At 42.9% G+C, this 16,806-nt stretch overlaps 1 protein-coding gene and 1 long non-coding RNA gene across 3 annotated transcripts in view; one reads left to right on the forward strand and one right to left on the reverse strand.

Annotated features, from left to right (window-relative positions):
- Ctnna1 (catenin alpha 1) overlaps positions 1-8,139 on the reverse strand; it is a 126,705-nt gene extending 118,566 nt beyond the window's left edge. The window contains exon 1 of one of the 2 annotated variants that reach the window (XM_076912828.1): positions 8,013-8,139. The gene's annotated coding sequence lies outside the window, so the exon portion shown is untranslated. Of the gene's footprint in view, positions 1-7,709; positions 7,835-8,012 lie in introns of those variants that run through there. The other variant, XM_034517663.2, reaches the window with a different exon arrangement.
- Positions 7,964-16,806, forward strand: part of LOC143434349 (uncharacterized) — a 64,008-nt gene continuing 55,165 nt past the window's right edge. Inside the window, exons 1-2 of the long non-coding RNA XR_013103792.1 lie at positions 7,964-8,102; positions 14,480-14,598. This is a non-coding gene — a long non-coding RNA (uncharacterized LOC143434349). The remainder of the gene's footprint in view (positions 8,103-14,479; positions 14,599-16,806) is intronic.

Raw genomic sequence — 16,806 nt, forward strand, 5'->3', positions numbered from 1 at the left:
GGAGCTGGAGAGATGGCTCAACAGTCAAGAGCCCTGACTGCTCTTCCAGAGGTCCTGAGTTCAATTCCCAGCAACCACATGGTGGCTCACAACCTTCCGTAATGGGATCAGATGCCGTTTTCTGGTGTGTCTGAAGAAGAGCGCGACAGTGTGCTCACATACATAAAATAAATAAATAAATCTAAAATAAATAAATAAAATTTACAAGAGAAGTATATATCAGGGGCTGCAAAAATGCCTTAATAGTTAAGAGCAATTGCTACTCCATCACTGAGGACCAGAGTTCAGATCCCAGCACCCATATTGGGCAGCTCACAAATGCCTGGAATGCCAGCTTCAAGGGATTAAACACCCTCTTCTGGCCTCTGTGAGTACCTACACACACAAGTATGCATACATTCTGGCATACACACAGATATGCATATTTACACAGGACTAAAATATATTTTTAAACTTCTATTATGGAGTCAGGTGTGGTGGTTCACGCCTATAATGTTAGCACTTGGAAAACTGAGGCAGTAAGATAGCCATTGAGTTTGAGGCCAGCCTCAGTTAGAGAAAGTTTCAAAATAAAAAAATAGGGAATGCAATCACATTTTTAAACTTCAATGCCCAATGAACAGAAATGAAGTGGCTAGAATAACATTAATTTCTGCCCTCATAGTATCCAATTTAGCAGAGAAGGGTAGAAAAGAAAACCACAGAATAAAGTTCCACGTCTTTGGATTTCATGACTTTAGACATGACACCAAAAGCAGAGACAACTAAAGCACAAATTGTATTTCATCAAAACTAGAAACGTTTTGAGCTGGGCAGCAGTGGCACATGCTTTTAGCCCTGGCACTCGTGGAAAGCAGAGGCAGACTCGCTAACTAATCTTTTAGTTCTAGGCCAGCCTTGTCTACAGAGAGAGTTCCAGGACAGCCAGGACTACAAGGAGAAAGTCCGTCTTGAAAAAAACAAAGCAAAACAAAACAAAAATACATATACACACACACCCAAACCTTTAAGCCCAGACAAAGGTGGTGCACACCTTTGGCTGAAGCTCTCAGGAGGCAGAGGCAGGCAGATTTTCTGAGTTCAAGGCTACCCTGGTCTATAGCCAGAGGTACATAGGTGGGGGTTGGGGGAGTGCAGTGAGACTTTTGTCTAACAAAGGAATACAATCAACAATAAAAAGACATCCCATGGAACCAGAGAAAGTATTTACAAATCAGTTCTCTGATAAGGGAACATGTAGAATATTTTTATTCTTTAGCACTGGAGAAGCAGAGGCAGGCAAGTATCTGGTAGAGCCAGCCTAGTCTACCTAAGGAGTTCCACGATAGCCAGAAAATATATAAAAGCTACAATTCAAACACACCACCAAAAAAAATTTTTTTTAAAGCCCAGGCTAGGGATTTGATCAGTGGTATTGATCTGGCCTAGAACACATAAGATCCTGTGGGTTCAATTTCCAATACCTACACGGTAATGGTCTTTAACTCTGCCAGTTCCAAGAAAATCTACGCAACAACCAGGGCCAACAGAGTAACAGTCTTCATGGAGCAAGAAGGAAATCCAGTTCAAAATAACATTGGTTCAGACTTCTAGAGTCTGACACTGGGCAGTTTATTTTAGGCGTATTTAAGTTCAGTAAAATTTTTTTAAAAATTTCCTGCTGTAACACAATTTACTGTGCACAATAGACATAACTACATCAAAACTCTTCCCAAAATACATGTCACTTCTTTCATGAAGATGGGTTCTAGAAATAAACTACATGTATTATCTTAAGGGCCTAGGGGAGGATCTGGTGTGGTCTCAGTCATACACATAGTACAGAGGTCATTTGGGCTGTTAGTCACCTCCAGTCCTGGTTATGGAAGCTTGCCATACAGATAACACAAAGGACACCTAACTATTAAGCATCTCTGGTCCTGACTGTGGGGGACTGGGGGAGCCCCTAGCCATATAGCTAATACAAAGGCTGCCTAGATTATTAGCCACTTCTGGTCCTGCTTGGGGGAGCTTGGTATGGCCTGGCCCTACAGATAGCACAAGAATCATATAAGTTATGAGCCACCATTCCCAGTCTTCTAAACAGAAAGCAGGCTATACATCTTTTCCTTGTACAAGACAATCCTGCATAATTAACATTCTTGGTTTCCCTAGTGCCATCTGTAAGCACAAGAACCTTTGTGCTGATGACAGAAATCCAACACCTTCTTCTGCCCCCATGGCACCAAGCACACATGGCGCAAAGACATCCATGCAGGCAAACCACCGATATACATAAAACTTTAAAAAAACTTACTTAAAAAAAAAGAAAGAAAGAAAGAAAGAAAGTAAAAGAAGAAAACGGAAGGGAACATAATAAAAATGGTCAAACTCAAAGAGACAAACAGAATGGTTAGCTGCCAAGAGAGAGGTAAATGAGAAACTACTGCTTATGGAGTACAGAATTTACTTTGGACAGATAAAAAATAGCTCTAGAGAACCAGGAAGCATTTTTCCCATATTGTACTATACTTAAATATGCCTGCAATAAACTGCCCAGTGTCAGACTTAAGTCTAAAATAATGCTGAATTGTGTTAAACTGGATTTCCTTCTTGCCCCATGTGCCCTCTGTCAGCCCTGGTGGCACAAAGATCCTCACACACAGGTTTCCCTGGAGCTGGCAGAGACTGCATAATAATCTGCATTTACTTAAAGTCAATGAGCATGTACACACACACACACACAGACACACACAAGTTTAAATGGTAACTTTTGGTGTGCACATCTTACCCCAAAAAACACATCATAAGTTCCCTGCATCCACATGGTAGCACACAACTGTCTTTAACTCTCATCCCAGGGGAACAGACACCTGTTCTGACCTCTCTATGGATACTTCACACACATGATCACATGATGCACAGACATATATTCAGGTGCACACACACGAAATGAAATAAAATTCCTAAAAATAAATGAAGAATAGTAAATAACACTATCATTTATGTTTACAAGTTTTAAGATTTTTGGATCCTTTCTGCAATGGTGGGGGTAGTGTCATTCAGTTTTTGGAGGGGAATAGAAGAAATTATTACAAAGCATTCCAAAAAAACAGCCAGAGATGCAGAGTAGTATACAAAAGATAGGAAACCGTTTACAACAGAAAATTAAGTCTAGTAGCTAAGGATGTAGCTCAGTTAGTGATTGTCTAGCATAAAAGAGGTCCTAGGTTAATCCCCAATACCACATACACCTGATGGTGAACCCTGTAATTCCAACACTTAGTTGTGGAGACAAGAGTTTCAGAAGTCCAAGGTCAGCTAGGGGTACATAACAAGCCAAGACCATTCTGGGCTACTTGAAACACTGTCTCAAAAATAAGAATTAAAGGTTGCTAAATGGCTCACTGGGTAAAGGCAATTACTATTTTTTTTTTGGGGGGGGGGGGTCCGAGACAGGGTTTCTCTGTATAGCCTTGGCTGTCCTGGAACTCACTCTGTAGACCAGGCTGGCCTCGAACTCAGAAATCCGCCTGCCTCTGCCTCCCAAGTACTAGGATTAAAGGCGTGCGCCACCACTGCCCAGCAAGGCAATTACTAATAAGACTAAAATTTTTAATTAGATCCCCAGGAATCACATAGTGGAAGGAAAAAAAACCAATTCACAAAAGCTGTCCTGTAACTTCACTTGTGCATACATGTGTGTGAGTGTGGGAGTACATGTATGTAAATATTCTTATGAAAAATATTTTGTTCTGAAACAGACTCTTACTATATAGCCTTAGCTGGCCTGGAACTCCCTATATGTATCAGGCTGGCTTTGAACTCAGTTCTGCCTCTGCAGTATGAGCTACTGTACCAGCCCTTGCCCCACCTCCCTCCCCCCACCCAAAAAAAAAAAATTAATGAAAGTAAATTGGTCTGAAATTTTAAGTAAAAGCTAGAATTTAGAAAATCTTGAACCCAACCATAAGACTAACCAGCACAATTACATAGCAGCATTAGGTTTCAAAAATAAGTGTGGGAACTCTGGGCTGCCAAGATGGTGCAACAGGTGAAGACACCTGCCACCAGCCTACCTAACAACTTCAGCTGAATCACTGGGACCCACATATTTAAAGAAGAGAAGCAACTTTTCTAAGTTGTTCTCTGGCCACCACACTTGTGCATTAACTTTAACATGAAATAATAAAACATGAACTTTTTAAAGGGGCTTTCTTTTTTCTTTTAGGAACCTTAAGAGCTCAATCACCCTCAACAGCACAGTATGACCTGGTTTCAAAACACAGAGGCAAAAGGGCAAATAAAGTCAACTGATACTAGGAATTACTAGGGTGCTGACAGTGTGCTGTTTCTTAGTGGATATACATGGTGTTCCATTTGTATGAATTCACTGAACAAATGATCCTAATTTGAGAACTTTTCTCTAATCATACTTCAATTTTGAAAATTTTTCCTATTAAAGATAAAGCCTTAAACCAGGAGTGATGGCACAGGCCTTTGATCCTAGCACTGGGAAGCAGAAGCAGACTCTGTGAATCTGAGGCCAGTCTGGTTTATTTAGAATTGTAAGACAGCCAGGGCTGTACAGAGAGACCCTGACTCAAAAACCTTATTACCCCCCATACACACTTCCCAGAAGTCATCCACAGAAAACATTTACCAAACAGTGTAAAAGATGTAATACAGAAGCTGTATAAGGTACCAAAGCACAGAGCGCCAAGAGAAAACCCAGAGGTTTCAAAAAATAACTTTGCCAGGTGATTAAGAGAAAGAACATGGCCCAGAAGGAAAAACAGGGAAAATAAAATAAAGGCAAAGTATGGTGGCACACAATTAATCCCAGCATTTGGGAGATTGAGGCAGGAAGATCACTAAATTCACTCAAGACCCTTTGCTAAATACATAATAAACCAAACAAGCAACTAAACAGCTCACTCGGATACTACTGAGTATCCACAGCTTCCTCCACCCCAAAAAAGAAAAAAGAAAGCTCAAAGTGTAGTGGAAGCAAAGAAAAGCATGTAAACAAAACACTATAGAGCAGAGTCTGTCGCTGGCTGGATTTGGGTAGAAAGAAAAGGGACAAAAGTTAAAGAAAGCTCGAGTTGTCCAAAACAGCAATTTGATTGTAACCAATTGCCTCACCTGACATTATACTGACATAAGCTTAGACTCCAGAAAGATTTTCTTCCTCCTTCATTCAATACAACATCTAATTTGCCCTCCTTACCAGATACCAAGCCAAAAGTGAGGCCTCACTTTCCAACAAGGAGGGCAAACAGGGATATCAGTAAGTTACAACACAAACAGAAGTTACTAAGAAAACTTGACACAAAATTTGCTACCAGAAATAAAAATGCTGAATCTTGAGATATGACCAAGAATTCAGTGCTTCCGAAGCTTCACCCAGATGCCTGGATGCCACTCCTGACCCAGTCTTTACTTGGGCCCTTCCATTTACCAGATCACCTTTACCCACAGGACAGTCCCCACTCCACTCCTTTTACACACACGCCAATTCAAATCTTCTCTAAGCATCAGCAAACAATAAAATGCTGCTCAGATCGTGCATCTCACAGCTCCAGAATGAAATCTAAACACAGCCCTCTGTGACCTGGCCTCTGCCTTCCCTGATTATCTTAGGTGAGACCTTCTCCCTACTTCAGTGCTCAAAATACATCTCCTCTAACTCTGTAGGCCTCCAAATGCTTAGCCAATGGTCAGGCCACTTACCCCTATCAAAGATCCTAGTCCTTCATCCTGTCTAGGTTTCAACCAGTACACATACCACTGCAGGCTTCAACAAGCAGGGATTCTGTACTATCACTAGTATGACTTTCTTTAAAAATTACAAGACATAAGGAGACCCATGTGGGTCAGGAGAGAAACTACACTCAAAATAAGGAACTGGATGTTTGCAGCTAAGGTTGATGACAGAGGTAGGGGGTGTGCAGCTCAAATATAGAGCACTTGCCTAACATGCACAAGGCTCTAGGTTTGCTCTCCAATACCACAGTCGGGGGGAGTTTGATGAGAAAAGGCACAAGGCAGTGAGTGATACTCTACTAGGAGAAAAAAAAGACACCCCTCATTTCTGATCACTATATAAAATGTTTCTGATGGGAATGGAGATGATACCATATACCCGGTGCTGAAAACCAATATATTCGGTTAGAATCATACGAAAGAAAAGAAGAGGTTGAAAGGTAAAGGGGAAAAAAAAAAAAAAAAAAAAAAAAAACAGACCAATAGCACGATTCCACTTAAATGCCCTTTTAGGTTTTTCCCTATTCCTTCTGTCTCATTACTTCAACTCGTGCTTCATCCAGTTCAAAAGCCACCACCTTCCAGAACGGCTTATAAACTTATTAACACCCCATCCACGCTCCTACAAGCTTCTGTCTGATGGCACACATATGAATCCCAACACTCAAGAAGCTTAAGCTAGTTTGGGATTTCATAGTGAGATCCAGAATGGAATTTAAAAAAAAAAAAAAAAAGGGTATGACTCTAGAGAAGCTTCCAGACCACAAAGAGAATGTTTAAAATCTGTTTTTTTTTTTAACATAGTAAGTCAGGAAGGATAAACAATTAAACAGAAGCTACGAAATGATTTCCTCAACTCAATCCTTTTGTAAAACAAAACATTCCATTTCTTAAGGTAACATCCACCTGTAGTCTTTAAAGCTCAACGCTAAACACAAAATATCCTTATTAAAACACCTAAAAGATACAATGATGAAACATAGATATACATCATAAATCATTGTAAATTCCATACACACACACACACACTTAAAATAAAACCAAATGTTATGAAGGTACAGAACATAAGAGGGTATCAATCCTCGGTTTGAGCCAACCTGCTCACTGAATTATTGGGGTGGCCACTGCTTGAAAACCAAGGTTACGATCCAGTCAACAACATCCCCGCCCCCCAAGTTCTACACACACATTAAACAAGTTCCTTTTAAAGTCGAAAGGCGGGTCATTGACAACGCACGCCTGCGATGCCCGCCCTCGGGAAGCTGAGGCAGGGAGACCGAGCGTTCCAGGCCAGCCTGGGCTACTTAGCAAAACCCGCTCTCGGTAAACCAAAGTTAGTAACTCTAAAGCCACTCCTGAGTAATGTCAGTCAGGTTTCACAGCAAAAGCGGCTGAGTAATTTCAAGGTAAAAATTAAACTCCCTGCCACAAGTCCACACGGGTGTGGCGCACCTTAAGGACAAGAGCGCTGGAGAACAGGAAGCTACGACTCCCAACCTCCGTGGGTCGGGCTGGACCGTCGGCTCCTCAGACCTCTGGTCCCGCAAACGCCCAAGTTTCAGCAGCGGGGAGGGGGAGGGGAGTGGCCGGCACAAATCCAAGGAACAATCGCGTCCCTAAAACACCCCACGGCCCGACCGCCAGGGACACGCCGCGGTTGTCCCTCAGTGAGGGAGGCGGCCTGAGGCGCGACGCCGGTCCCGCGCGCGCTCCCTGCCCCGGGAACAAAGTTTAGAAAGAGGGAGAAAGTTTTCCAAGGAAGCGCCCCGGCGGTCGCCCCGCTTCCCGAGCGTCGGGCTCCGCCCGCCCAGGCCCAGGCTGCTCCGGGAAGCCGCCCCAGCCCGACGCTCTAGGGCGGCGGCGGCCGAGAGCCCGTGCCGGACACCCCGGACCCCAGCCTGAGGAGACCCGCGCCCCACCAGAGGGCCCCGCGCGCCCCGAGGGAAGGTAAGAAGAGTTACCTGCGGCGAACAGGGCGAGCGCGGGACGACTCCTGAGGCGCCAAGCCGACGGCCGCCGCTTTGTCTCCCGCCCGTCCGGCTCCCAGGAGGAAATGGGCCGCCCTGCGCCCCCGCCCCCGGCCCGCCCCGCGCCGCGCCCGCCCTTCCCGGCACCTCCCTCCGCGCGCTCTTCCCGGCGCCTCCCGCGGCCTCCACACCGCTGGTCCGGGCCTGGCACGGCCCGTGCTTTCTAGGGAGAGCTTCCCACCCGGAAGGTAGCCTGGCAACTCAGGCCGGGACCCGCAGAAGTCTTTTCTGTCTGACCTTTGGGCACGCAGATCGGGACCCCCGACGGGAAGGAGGGGCGGAGACTCAGGGAACAGCCGGCGGCGGGGAAAGGCGGGCGGAGGGCAGGTGAGTGAGTCACGGCTCCCGGCTCAGGTGAGTCTCGGGGCGCGGCCCCGGAAGGCCCCGCCCCGTCCGGCTACGCGGGGTCCTGCTGGGCGCACTGCTCTGGACTCGAACCCCATACCCTAGTCCAAGGCGCCCTGAAAAGGGGGCAGCCTTCTGCTTTCCTTTACGGAAGGAGAAACACAGCAAGTAAAAGTTTCACCTCTCCGGACACCGTGGAAGGGGACCCTCAGGACCTGGTTGTTATGTTTTGTTTTGTGATGTTTGATAATTTTGTTTTGTTATTTTATTTTTGAGGTAGGCTCTCACAGAGTTCAGGCTGGTCTCGAACCAGCTGTGTAAGCAAAAATGACCTAAAAAAATTTTTGTATTATTACAGCCATGCTTTTAATCCCAGTGTTGGGAAGGCAGAGGCAGGCCGATCTCGAAGAGTTTCTGAACTTGTATTGAAATCAGGACTGTGTGGTTTCTCTTTCACTATGTGGATCCTGGGGATTGAATTTACCTTAAACTTCTAATCCTCCTACACACCCCCGCAACTGCTGAGATTATAGGTCTGCACCATTACACCTGGTCTTTTAGGGCCTCTTAAGAAGAGTGGGCAAATGAGAGAGACATGGCTCTGTGGGTAAAGGTTTTGCCACTCCATCAACAATTCTAGCCTGACAACCTGAGTTGTGAAAAAACAGAATGAAGGCCACAGAGTTGTCCTCTGACTTCCACACTGGTGCAGATGGCATATCCACCCACATACATAACATATCACATACATAATCATCATCATAAAAATAAAATAAATTTTAATTTTAAGGGAGTTGGAGATGTCTCAGTGATAGAGTGCTTGACCTGGATTTAATCTTCAGCACTGCGAAAAGAAAACAAAACAAAAAAAGACACACCTTCACAAGGCCATTCTTGTCCAACCACTCTTCTGTTTCTAGCCTTGGGATTTTGCCTCCCATAGTCCTCTCTGACTAAAGTGTCTGCTTTTCCCTTACCTCACTTGGCTATGTCAGAACATAATAATCACATAATAAATACTTGTTTGGCCTAGCTATGACCCCAGTACTTGGGAGGCTAAGGCAAGACTTAAGGATTACCACTAGAAAAAAACCTTTCTCAAAAGGGGTGAGGGGACGTAGTATTCTTTATTTGTTTGATTGAAGTAGTAATAAAACAGTATTGGCTCTAAACTTTTTTGTAAAAGACAAAGAGAGACAGACACACACACACAGAGAGAGAGAGAGAGAGAGAGAGAGAGAGAGAGAGAGAGAGAACGAGAACCTGCCCTGGAGAGGCAGAGAAATCTTGAGTTTGAGGACAGCCTAGTCTACTACAGAGTTCCAGCATAACCAGGGCTATACAGAAAAACCCTGTCTAGGCTAGTGGATGACTCAGTGGATAAAGGCTCTTGCCCAACCCATATGACCTGAGTTCAATTCCCAGAACCCACATGGAGGAAGGATAGAACTGATTCCCAAAGGTTGTCTTCTGACCTCCACATACGCACCACGGCATTTATGCACATGCGGGCAGGTGTGTGCACATACATAAATAAATTTTAAAGGAATTGTAAGAACTGGTGGTATGTACCTGTAATCACAGCATCCAAGAGATTGAGGAAGGAGGATTGTTGTAAGTTCATGGCCAGCCTGGGTCACAGAGTAAAGGATACATGGTAAGATAACTTTAGATTAAGTAAATCAATAAACAAGAAAAAATATTGTGAAGGGGTCTTGAATTCAGAAAGATTTAAGAACTACTGTGTCCTGTAGCCCAGTGGCTGGCTTTTTCTATGTGTTGTCAAGCCATTGATGATGATTTTATCTAGACTTGACAATAAATATGCTGGTAAATCCAGAATTACATTACCACTTTAGACCTTGTCCCTGAATTTGAGACTCAATATATTCAAGTCTCTGATATCTCTTTCTGTTTGGCTTGTGAAGGGTATGTCAAACTTACATGGCCACATATCAAAACTGCTTTCCTGATAGCTCTCCAAACTTGCCAATGCCACAGCAGGGGCCATCACCTTAGGTAGGAACTCTAATCCAGAAACCTTAGAGTTGGGGCTGGAGAGGTGGTTCATCAGTTAAGAGCACTCTTATAGAGTGGGGCCCAGCACCCATATAATAGCTCACAACCATCCATAACTCCAGTTCTAAGGATTCTTATTACCTCAACAGGCATCAGACACGTATGTGGTACAGACGGATACATATATGCAAGCATAACATCCATGCATATGAAATAGAATTCATTTTTTATATCTGGGATTATCTTTGATTATTATTTTTCACATTTTTCATTTGATTACTTCGAAATACAGTCAGAACTCACCCTTTTTTCTTCTCCGCTGAATCCAATCAGCTGTCATCATCTCTTTGCCTAAGTTTCACAGAAGACTCCTAACCTCTCTCTCTTCCGCCCTCGCCTTACTCATTGTAGCCTTAGCTGAGCAGCCTGAGTGATCCTGTAAAACGTAAGTCAGACACTGTCACCAATCTGCCCAAAACCTCCAGTAGCTCTCACCTGTCAGAGCAGAAGCCACGGTCCTTTTAAGGGCCTCCAGAGCTCACTTGCCCCTACACACTTCTCTGACACAGTGGCCTCCTTACTATTATAGGCTAGGCTCTTGCCTGAGGGCCTTTCTTTCTGCCTGGAATGCTTTCCTCCAAATACCAGCCTGACTCACTCCTTCTCTGCCAGGTTCTTGAGTTTCTCAAGACCTCTCAACTACTGTGCCTAAAACTGCACCTCAACTATGGTGTCTCAAATCTATCATCTTACATCGTATAAAATTATAATTTGGAATACGTATTTGTAATTGCATGTATGATATATAAAGCCATATATATGATAACATATATGGTTCCCTGCTTTTTTCTGACTTCCTTTTACTAAATTTTAAGCCACATGAAAACTAGAATTTTTATTTAATATGTTCAGTGTTATATCGTTAGTGCCTAGATTAGTACTTGGAACATAGCAGGCCCCTCAATAAATACTTCCTCAGTGAAATGTAAGATGGGGCTGGGATGAATTTTATTCTACTCCAAGAGAATGTGGCTAGGAATAGAAGCAAAATACAACTTAAAACACCATCCCAGCACTTAGGAGGCTAAGGCAAACATTCAAGGACAGTCTCAGCTACAGAGTTAAAAAACCTACCCCAAAAATACAAAAGACGGGTTGAAGAGATGGCTCAGAGATGAAGAGGACTAGCTGTTCTCCCAAAGAACCCAGGTTTGATTCCCAACACCCACATGGTGGCTCACAACCATCTATAACTCTACTCCCAGAGGATTGGGCACCTTCCAGACACCAGGCACAGGACATACACATACATGCAGGCAAAACACTCATGCAACTAAAAGAAAATAACCTTTAAAACCACAAACAACAACAAATATATTCAACACAAAGATTAAGAAGGTTATGATCATATTTTGGTTTTTAGATTTTTCACTTTGGATATTGGGCAAGATGGTACATGTTTAATCTCAGCCCTTAAGAGGCAATGGCAGGTGGATCTCTGTAAGTTCAAGACTAGCCTGATCTACATAGTTCCAAGACAGTATGTTACAGAACTATGTAGTGAGACTGTATTTTTTTTAAAAAAAAAAAATTTTTTTTTTTTACTTTAGAAAAGAAAAGATAAGCAGGGCACATAATGTCTCATTTATGCTTGATGGTATCCACCTACATTTTTAATGTTATTTTCTCATAATATCTAGGCCTTCAAAACACAGCACTCCTCTGTTCAAAATCCTCTGTGCTTCTTTCCAATCTCCTGTAGGCTTAGATTTTTCAAAACCTACCTTAATAAGGGTTCTTAAATGGTTCAACCTCCCTTCTAGCCTACTAACCAAAGGTAAGGGCAAAGATGGTTAATAGGACAAGGGGGATGTGGACATGTTCAGAAGTCGTTCTTTGGAGAAATTCCAATCGTCATTGTCAGGATATCAGCAGTTCAGTTCAAAACATCAAACATGAATCAGTAGCTGCAGTCCTGTCCAATTGGCAAACATCAAACACGAATTAGTCACTGTGGCTCAGTCCAGAAGAAACTTCGAGACTCCACAGTTCAATAGCATCTGCAGATGCTACTAGAAACATCTGGAATACAAAGTTCTTTGGCATGTTACTCTCTACCAAGTCACCACAAGCAAAGATCAGTGAAGACCAGCAAAGCAATGCAAGGCGAACCAATGCAAGACTACCGTTCACTGTCTGTTGGGTTCTACTTATATTCTTTCCAAACATCATGGGGCCTCTGAAATGTCTGCTTCAGTAAAACATCCTCTCATAAAACAGTATGATGGTTTGTATATGCTTGACCCAGGGAGTGGCACTATTTGGAGGTATGGCCTTGTTGGAGTAGGTTTGTCATTGTGACAAATGTTTGTCAATGTGAGCATGGGCTTTAAAACTCTACTCCTAGCTGCCTAAAGTCAGTCTTCCACTAGCAGCCTTCAGATGAAGGTGTAGAACTCTCAGCTCTACCTGTACCATCCCTGCCTAGATGCTGCCATGTTCCCACCTTGATGATAACTGGACTGAACCTCTGAACCTGTAAGCCAGCCCCAATTAAATATTGTCCTGCATAAGACTTGCCTTGGTTATAGTGTCTATTCATAGCAGTAAAACTCTAACTAAGACAGTCAGCTTCTAGAAAAACATCACATGACACAACTGAGTCTCCAAAGAAACCAGAAATGTCCACTTCAATCTCCCTTTTAATAAAATCTACACAATCTTGCCCTGGCTGTAGACCTCTCTTTGACTTTTCCTTTCCATCTTTCCACTTGAGCCCACATCAAGGTCCACATATCCCTATAAATTATCAGGCATTGTCTTGCCCCACAGCCTCTGCGTTCCTAGTTCCTTCCCTTTGGAGTGGTTTTTCTCTGGTGACGCCTTTGTTCACTCCCTAACTTACTCCCAAACTACTCATTGTAAAACAACAATAGCATCGTCTTCCCTTTCCCATGATGGGGTCTTACTGGGTATCCCTGGCAGACCTAGAACTTGATATTGTAAACTAGGCTGGCCTGGAACTCACAGAAACCTACCTGTCGCTGCCTGTTGAGTCCTAAGAGTGATCACCATGCCCTGCTTCCTTTGCCCAGACTAACTATGCTACTGTACTGTATAGCACTCATCACACTATTTATTTATAGTTTGGGTTCTGTTTACTGTTGTAACTCTAGAACTTAGAACAGTTCTTCATAAGCACCATGTACCCAACAGAATGAACGAATAGTTAAAAGTCTGAAAGATAACAGCAAACTATTGCAGTGTTTACATAAAAGGAGGAGAGCAGAAAAGACTGTTGTGGCTTAAAGTATGGGGAGTATTTTAATGTGTGGATGAAAAGAAGTAGGTATATTTGAGAGTTATGCAGGAGAACAGAGGACTGGATGTGAGATTCTAGGAAAGAAGTCAAGGATGAGTCCCAGGTTTAAGCTTGATCAACTAAAGCAACACCAGTGCCATTTATCCACAAGAAAAGTTTTGGACGTAAAGCAGTGAGATTGGGTTAGAGTAATGCACATAGTTATTTTGAGTCATGCAAACATAAGAGAAAATAACCCCATAGACAGAGGAATGTCTAAGTGTAAGCTTGGAAAGGCTCAAGGGAGAAGATAGAGATGTGAACTGTGTGTAGCAAGAAGATGAAGTGACTGACACAGAAGGAAAAAGATCCAAACCAGGAAACTAAGTTCCCTCTTCCCTTTCTTCCCTAACATGTGCCTATTCCCTTCAAGTTTTTTGCTTTTTCTGGATTTGCTCCTAGATGGCCAGGATTATAATCTTATGTTCAGAGCCATCTAACCTGACCTCTCTTAATTTTAGACAGGGTCTTTCTTTTTCTTTTGTTTGTTTGTTTTTGTTGTTTGTTTGTTATTATTTATTTTCTGAAACAGGTTTTCTCTGTATAGTCCTGGCTGTCCTCAAACTCGCTCTGACCTTGAACTCCAATCACTTGCCTTTGCCTCCCAAATGCTGGGATTAAAGGGGTGCTTCACCAACATCTGGCTGCCTTTGGAGCTTTCTAAGGCAGAGGATAGATGGTTGTCCCCTGAGAAAGGAATGCTCATAACAGCTCTCTGCTAGTGAGCAGTAAATCCTCTTTTTACTTTTTACTGTTTTTGTCTAGACTGTGTCCCACTAAGTTATTCAAGTTCTGCCTTGAATTTACTCTGAAACCAAGCAGGCCATGTAAGCACCCTGCCTTAGTCCTTTGAGTAGTTGGAGTTACAGGCTAACACTTCAGGCCTGACCAAAGTGAAAACTTAAGGGTTCTTTAGAAAGTAAATTGCATTAGATGGTGTTTTGTTGGGACAAACACATGAAGGAGTCTTTTCTTAAAGTTGATACAGGTGAAAGGCTAAGACAGCTCGTGAAGGAATGTTTCCCTGGAGCAGACACAGGAGAAAGAATGTTCTGCTAAAGCAAGCATGTGAAAGGACACGTGATCAAAGATTCTTTGGTAAGGACACATATATATTGGTCCATCTTACATTGCATAGTTGAACTACATTTGTCAGGTCTCCATAGAGAAAAACACACCAAAAGAACTTCTGTTGCAGCTTTTTTGCCGCTTCTGTAGACTCAGGCTGATTGACAAAGTGATGTCAGCTCAGACAGACACAGATGGGACAAGACCCATAAAAGACACATGATGTTTAAAGGGAAAATAAAAAAGACTAAACTTGGCTTACTTATAGAGCTAAGCTCTACAACGCTTGTTGGTCTCACTTCTTCATTGATCTTCACTTTACTGAGAGAAACACAGCTGAGAACTTCTCTTGACATTTCTGCTGGTCCCTCCTGCTAACTCTTGCCAAGGCTGAGGCCTGGCTGTCTCTGTTAGATAGTGTCACCAATGCTGATTCATGTTTGCTATCCCAACTCTACCAAACTAGACCATATACTGCTGGTGTATCCATAAAGTGTTTACGAGTAGGTCAAGCTGCCGCTGTTAACCTATGAACTAAACTGCCAATTTCCAGACAACACAGATAAGATTTACTCCTAAGAACCCTTTCTAACCACGTCCACTTCCCCCATATCCTTTCTTTTCCACTACCTCTAAAAGATGATGGATGGGCTTTAAAAAAAAAAAAAAAAAAAAAGAAGTTAAAACATTTAAAAATTATTAAAAATAAAATTAAAAAAAATAAAGTTACACCTGACACTAGTCAGGTTCTAGTCTAGTCTAGTTCTGTTTCTAGTCTTTATAGTTTTAATACTTCTCTAGAATTGTCTATTGGTTAATTTTCCTTTATTTTTTTTTTTGAAAACATTTATTTAGTGGGGTGTGGCATTTTGTGTTTGAAAGTCAGATCTCTCCTTCTACCATGTAAATCCTGGAGACCAAAATCAGGCCCTTGGGTTTGGTGGCAAGTTCCCTTACCTGCTGAGCCATGTCACCAAGCCAATTTTCTCCCCACACCAGTGTGTGTGTGTGTGTGTGTGTGTGTGTGTGTGTGTGTGTGTGTCTATGTCTATGCCTGGGCTAGAGATCAACATTATTGAGTATCTTTTCTCACTTTTCATGTTATATTTTAAAATTATCATCAGGCCTCTGTTTGCATGGTGTGCGTTCTTGAGATCAAATCCAGGTCCTTGAGTTTGGTGTGAAGCCTTTACCAGCTGAGATGCCTCATTAGCCCTTCCACTTGGTTTCTGAGGCAGAGTCTCAAACTTAACCTGGAGTTTGCTATTTTAACTGAGTTAGCTAGAGAGTGAGCTCCCAGGAGCCATCTGCATCCACAATCCCCAGCCTAGGCTTGAGTTTACAGATGCCACCTTGCCTGACTTGTATTCCCGTGCTGGGGATGCAGCAAGCACTTTATCTACGAGCCGTCTCCCCGTCTGTAGTTTATTTTCTTTCTCTTCCATTTTGGGGTATTTTGTTAGTACGCTGTCCTTGTCTGTTTGGTTGGTGGTTTGTTTGCTTTTCAGGTTTCTCCCATAATTTAGCACAGTACCTGGAACATAACTGCGGCGCGCGCCTTTAATCCCAGCACTTGGGGGGCAGAGGCAGGCAGATTTCTGAGTTCAAGGCTAGCCTGGTCTACAGAGTGAGTTCCAGGACAGCCAGGGCTATACAGAGAAACCCTGTCTCAAAAAAAAAAAAAAAAAAGAAAGAAAGAAAGAAAGAAAGAAAGAAAGAAAGAAAGAGAAAAAAGAAAAGGAAAGAAAAGAAAGCAGTGGCTGCTCTCCCAAGGGCACCCAGGTTCAATTCCCAGCACCCACATAGTAACTTAGAACTGTCTCTAACTCCAGTCTCAGGAGATTCTAGCTTCCAGAGGCACCAGGCATGCTTGTGGTGCATAAGCATATATGCAGCCAAAACACCTACAGGCATAATAATAATAATTAATAGTATACATAATAAAATAATAAAAAGGAAAAAGTTAAAAACCATTTGCATGGGTCAGGAGAAAAGGGCAATAGATAAATATAACTTCATAGTATATAGCAAGAGCCTGACGCAAAAATAATTTTTTACTGTGTGGTGTTCTCCACCTTTAATCCCAGCACTCAGGACAAAAAGGAAGGAGGATTGATGTTAACCATCATCCTGGTCTACCCAGAGCAGTGACTCTCAACCTTCCAAATGCTGCAACCCTTTAATACAGTTCTGCATGTTGTGGTGACTCCCCCCCCCCAGCCATAAAATGGTTTCCAT

The sequence above is a fragment of the Arvicanthis niloticus genome, chromosome 14 (genome assembly GCF_011762505.2).
Source record: "Arvicanthis niloticus isolate mArvNil1 chromosome 14, mArvNil1.pat.X, whole genome shotgun sequence".
NCBI lineage: Eukaryota > Metazoa > Chordata > Mammalia > Rodentia > Muridae > Arvicanthis > Arvicanthis niloticus.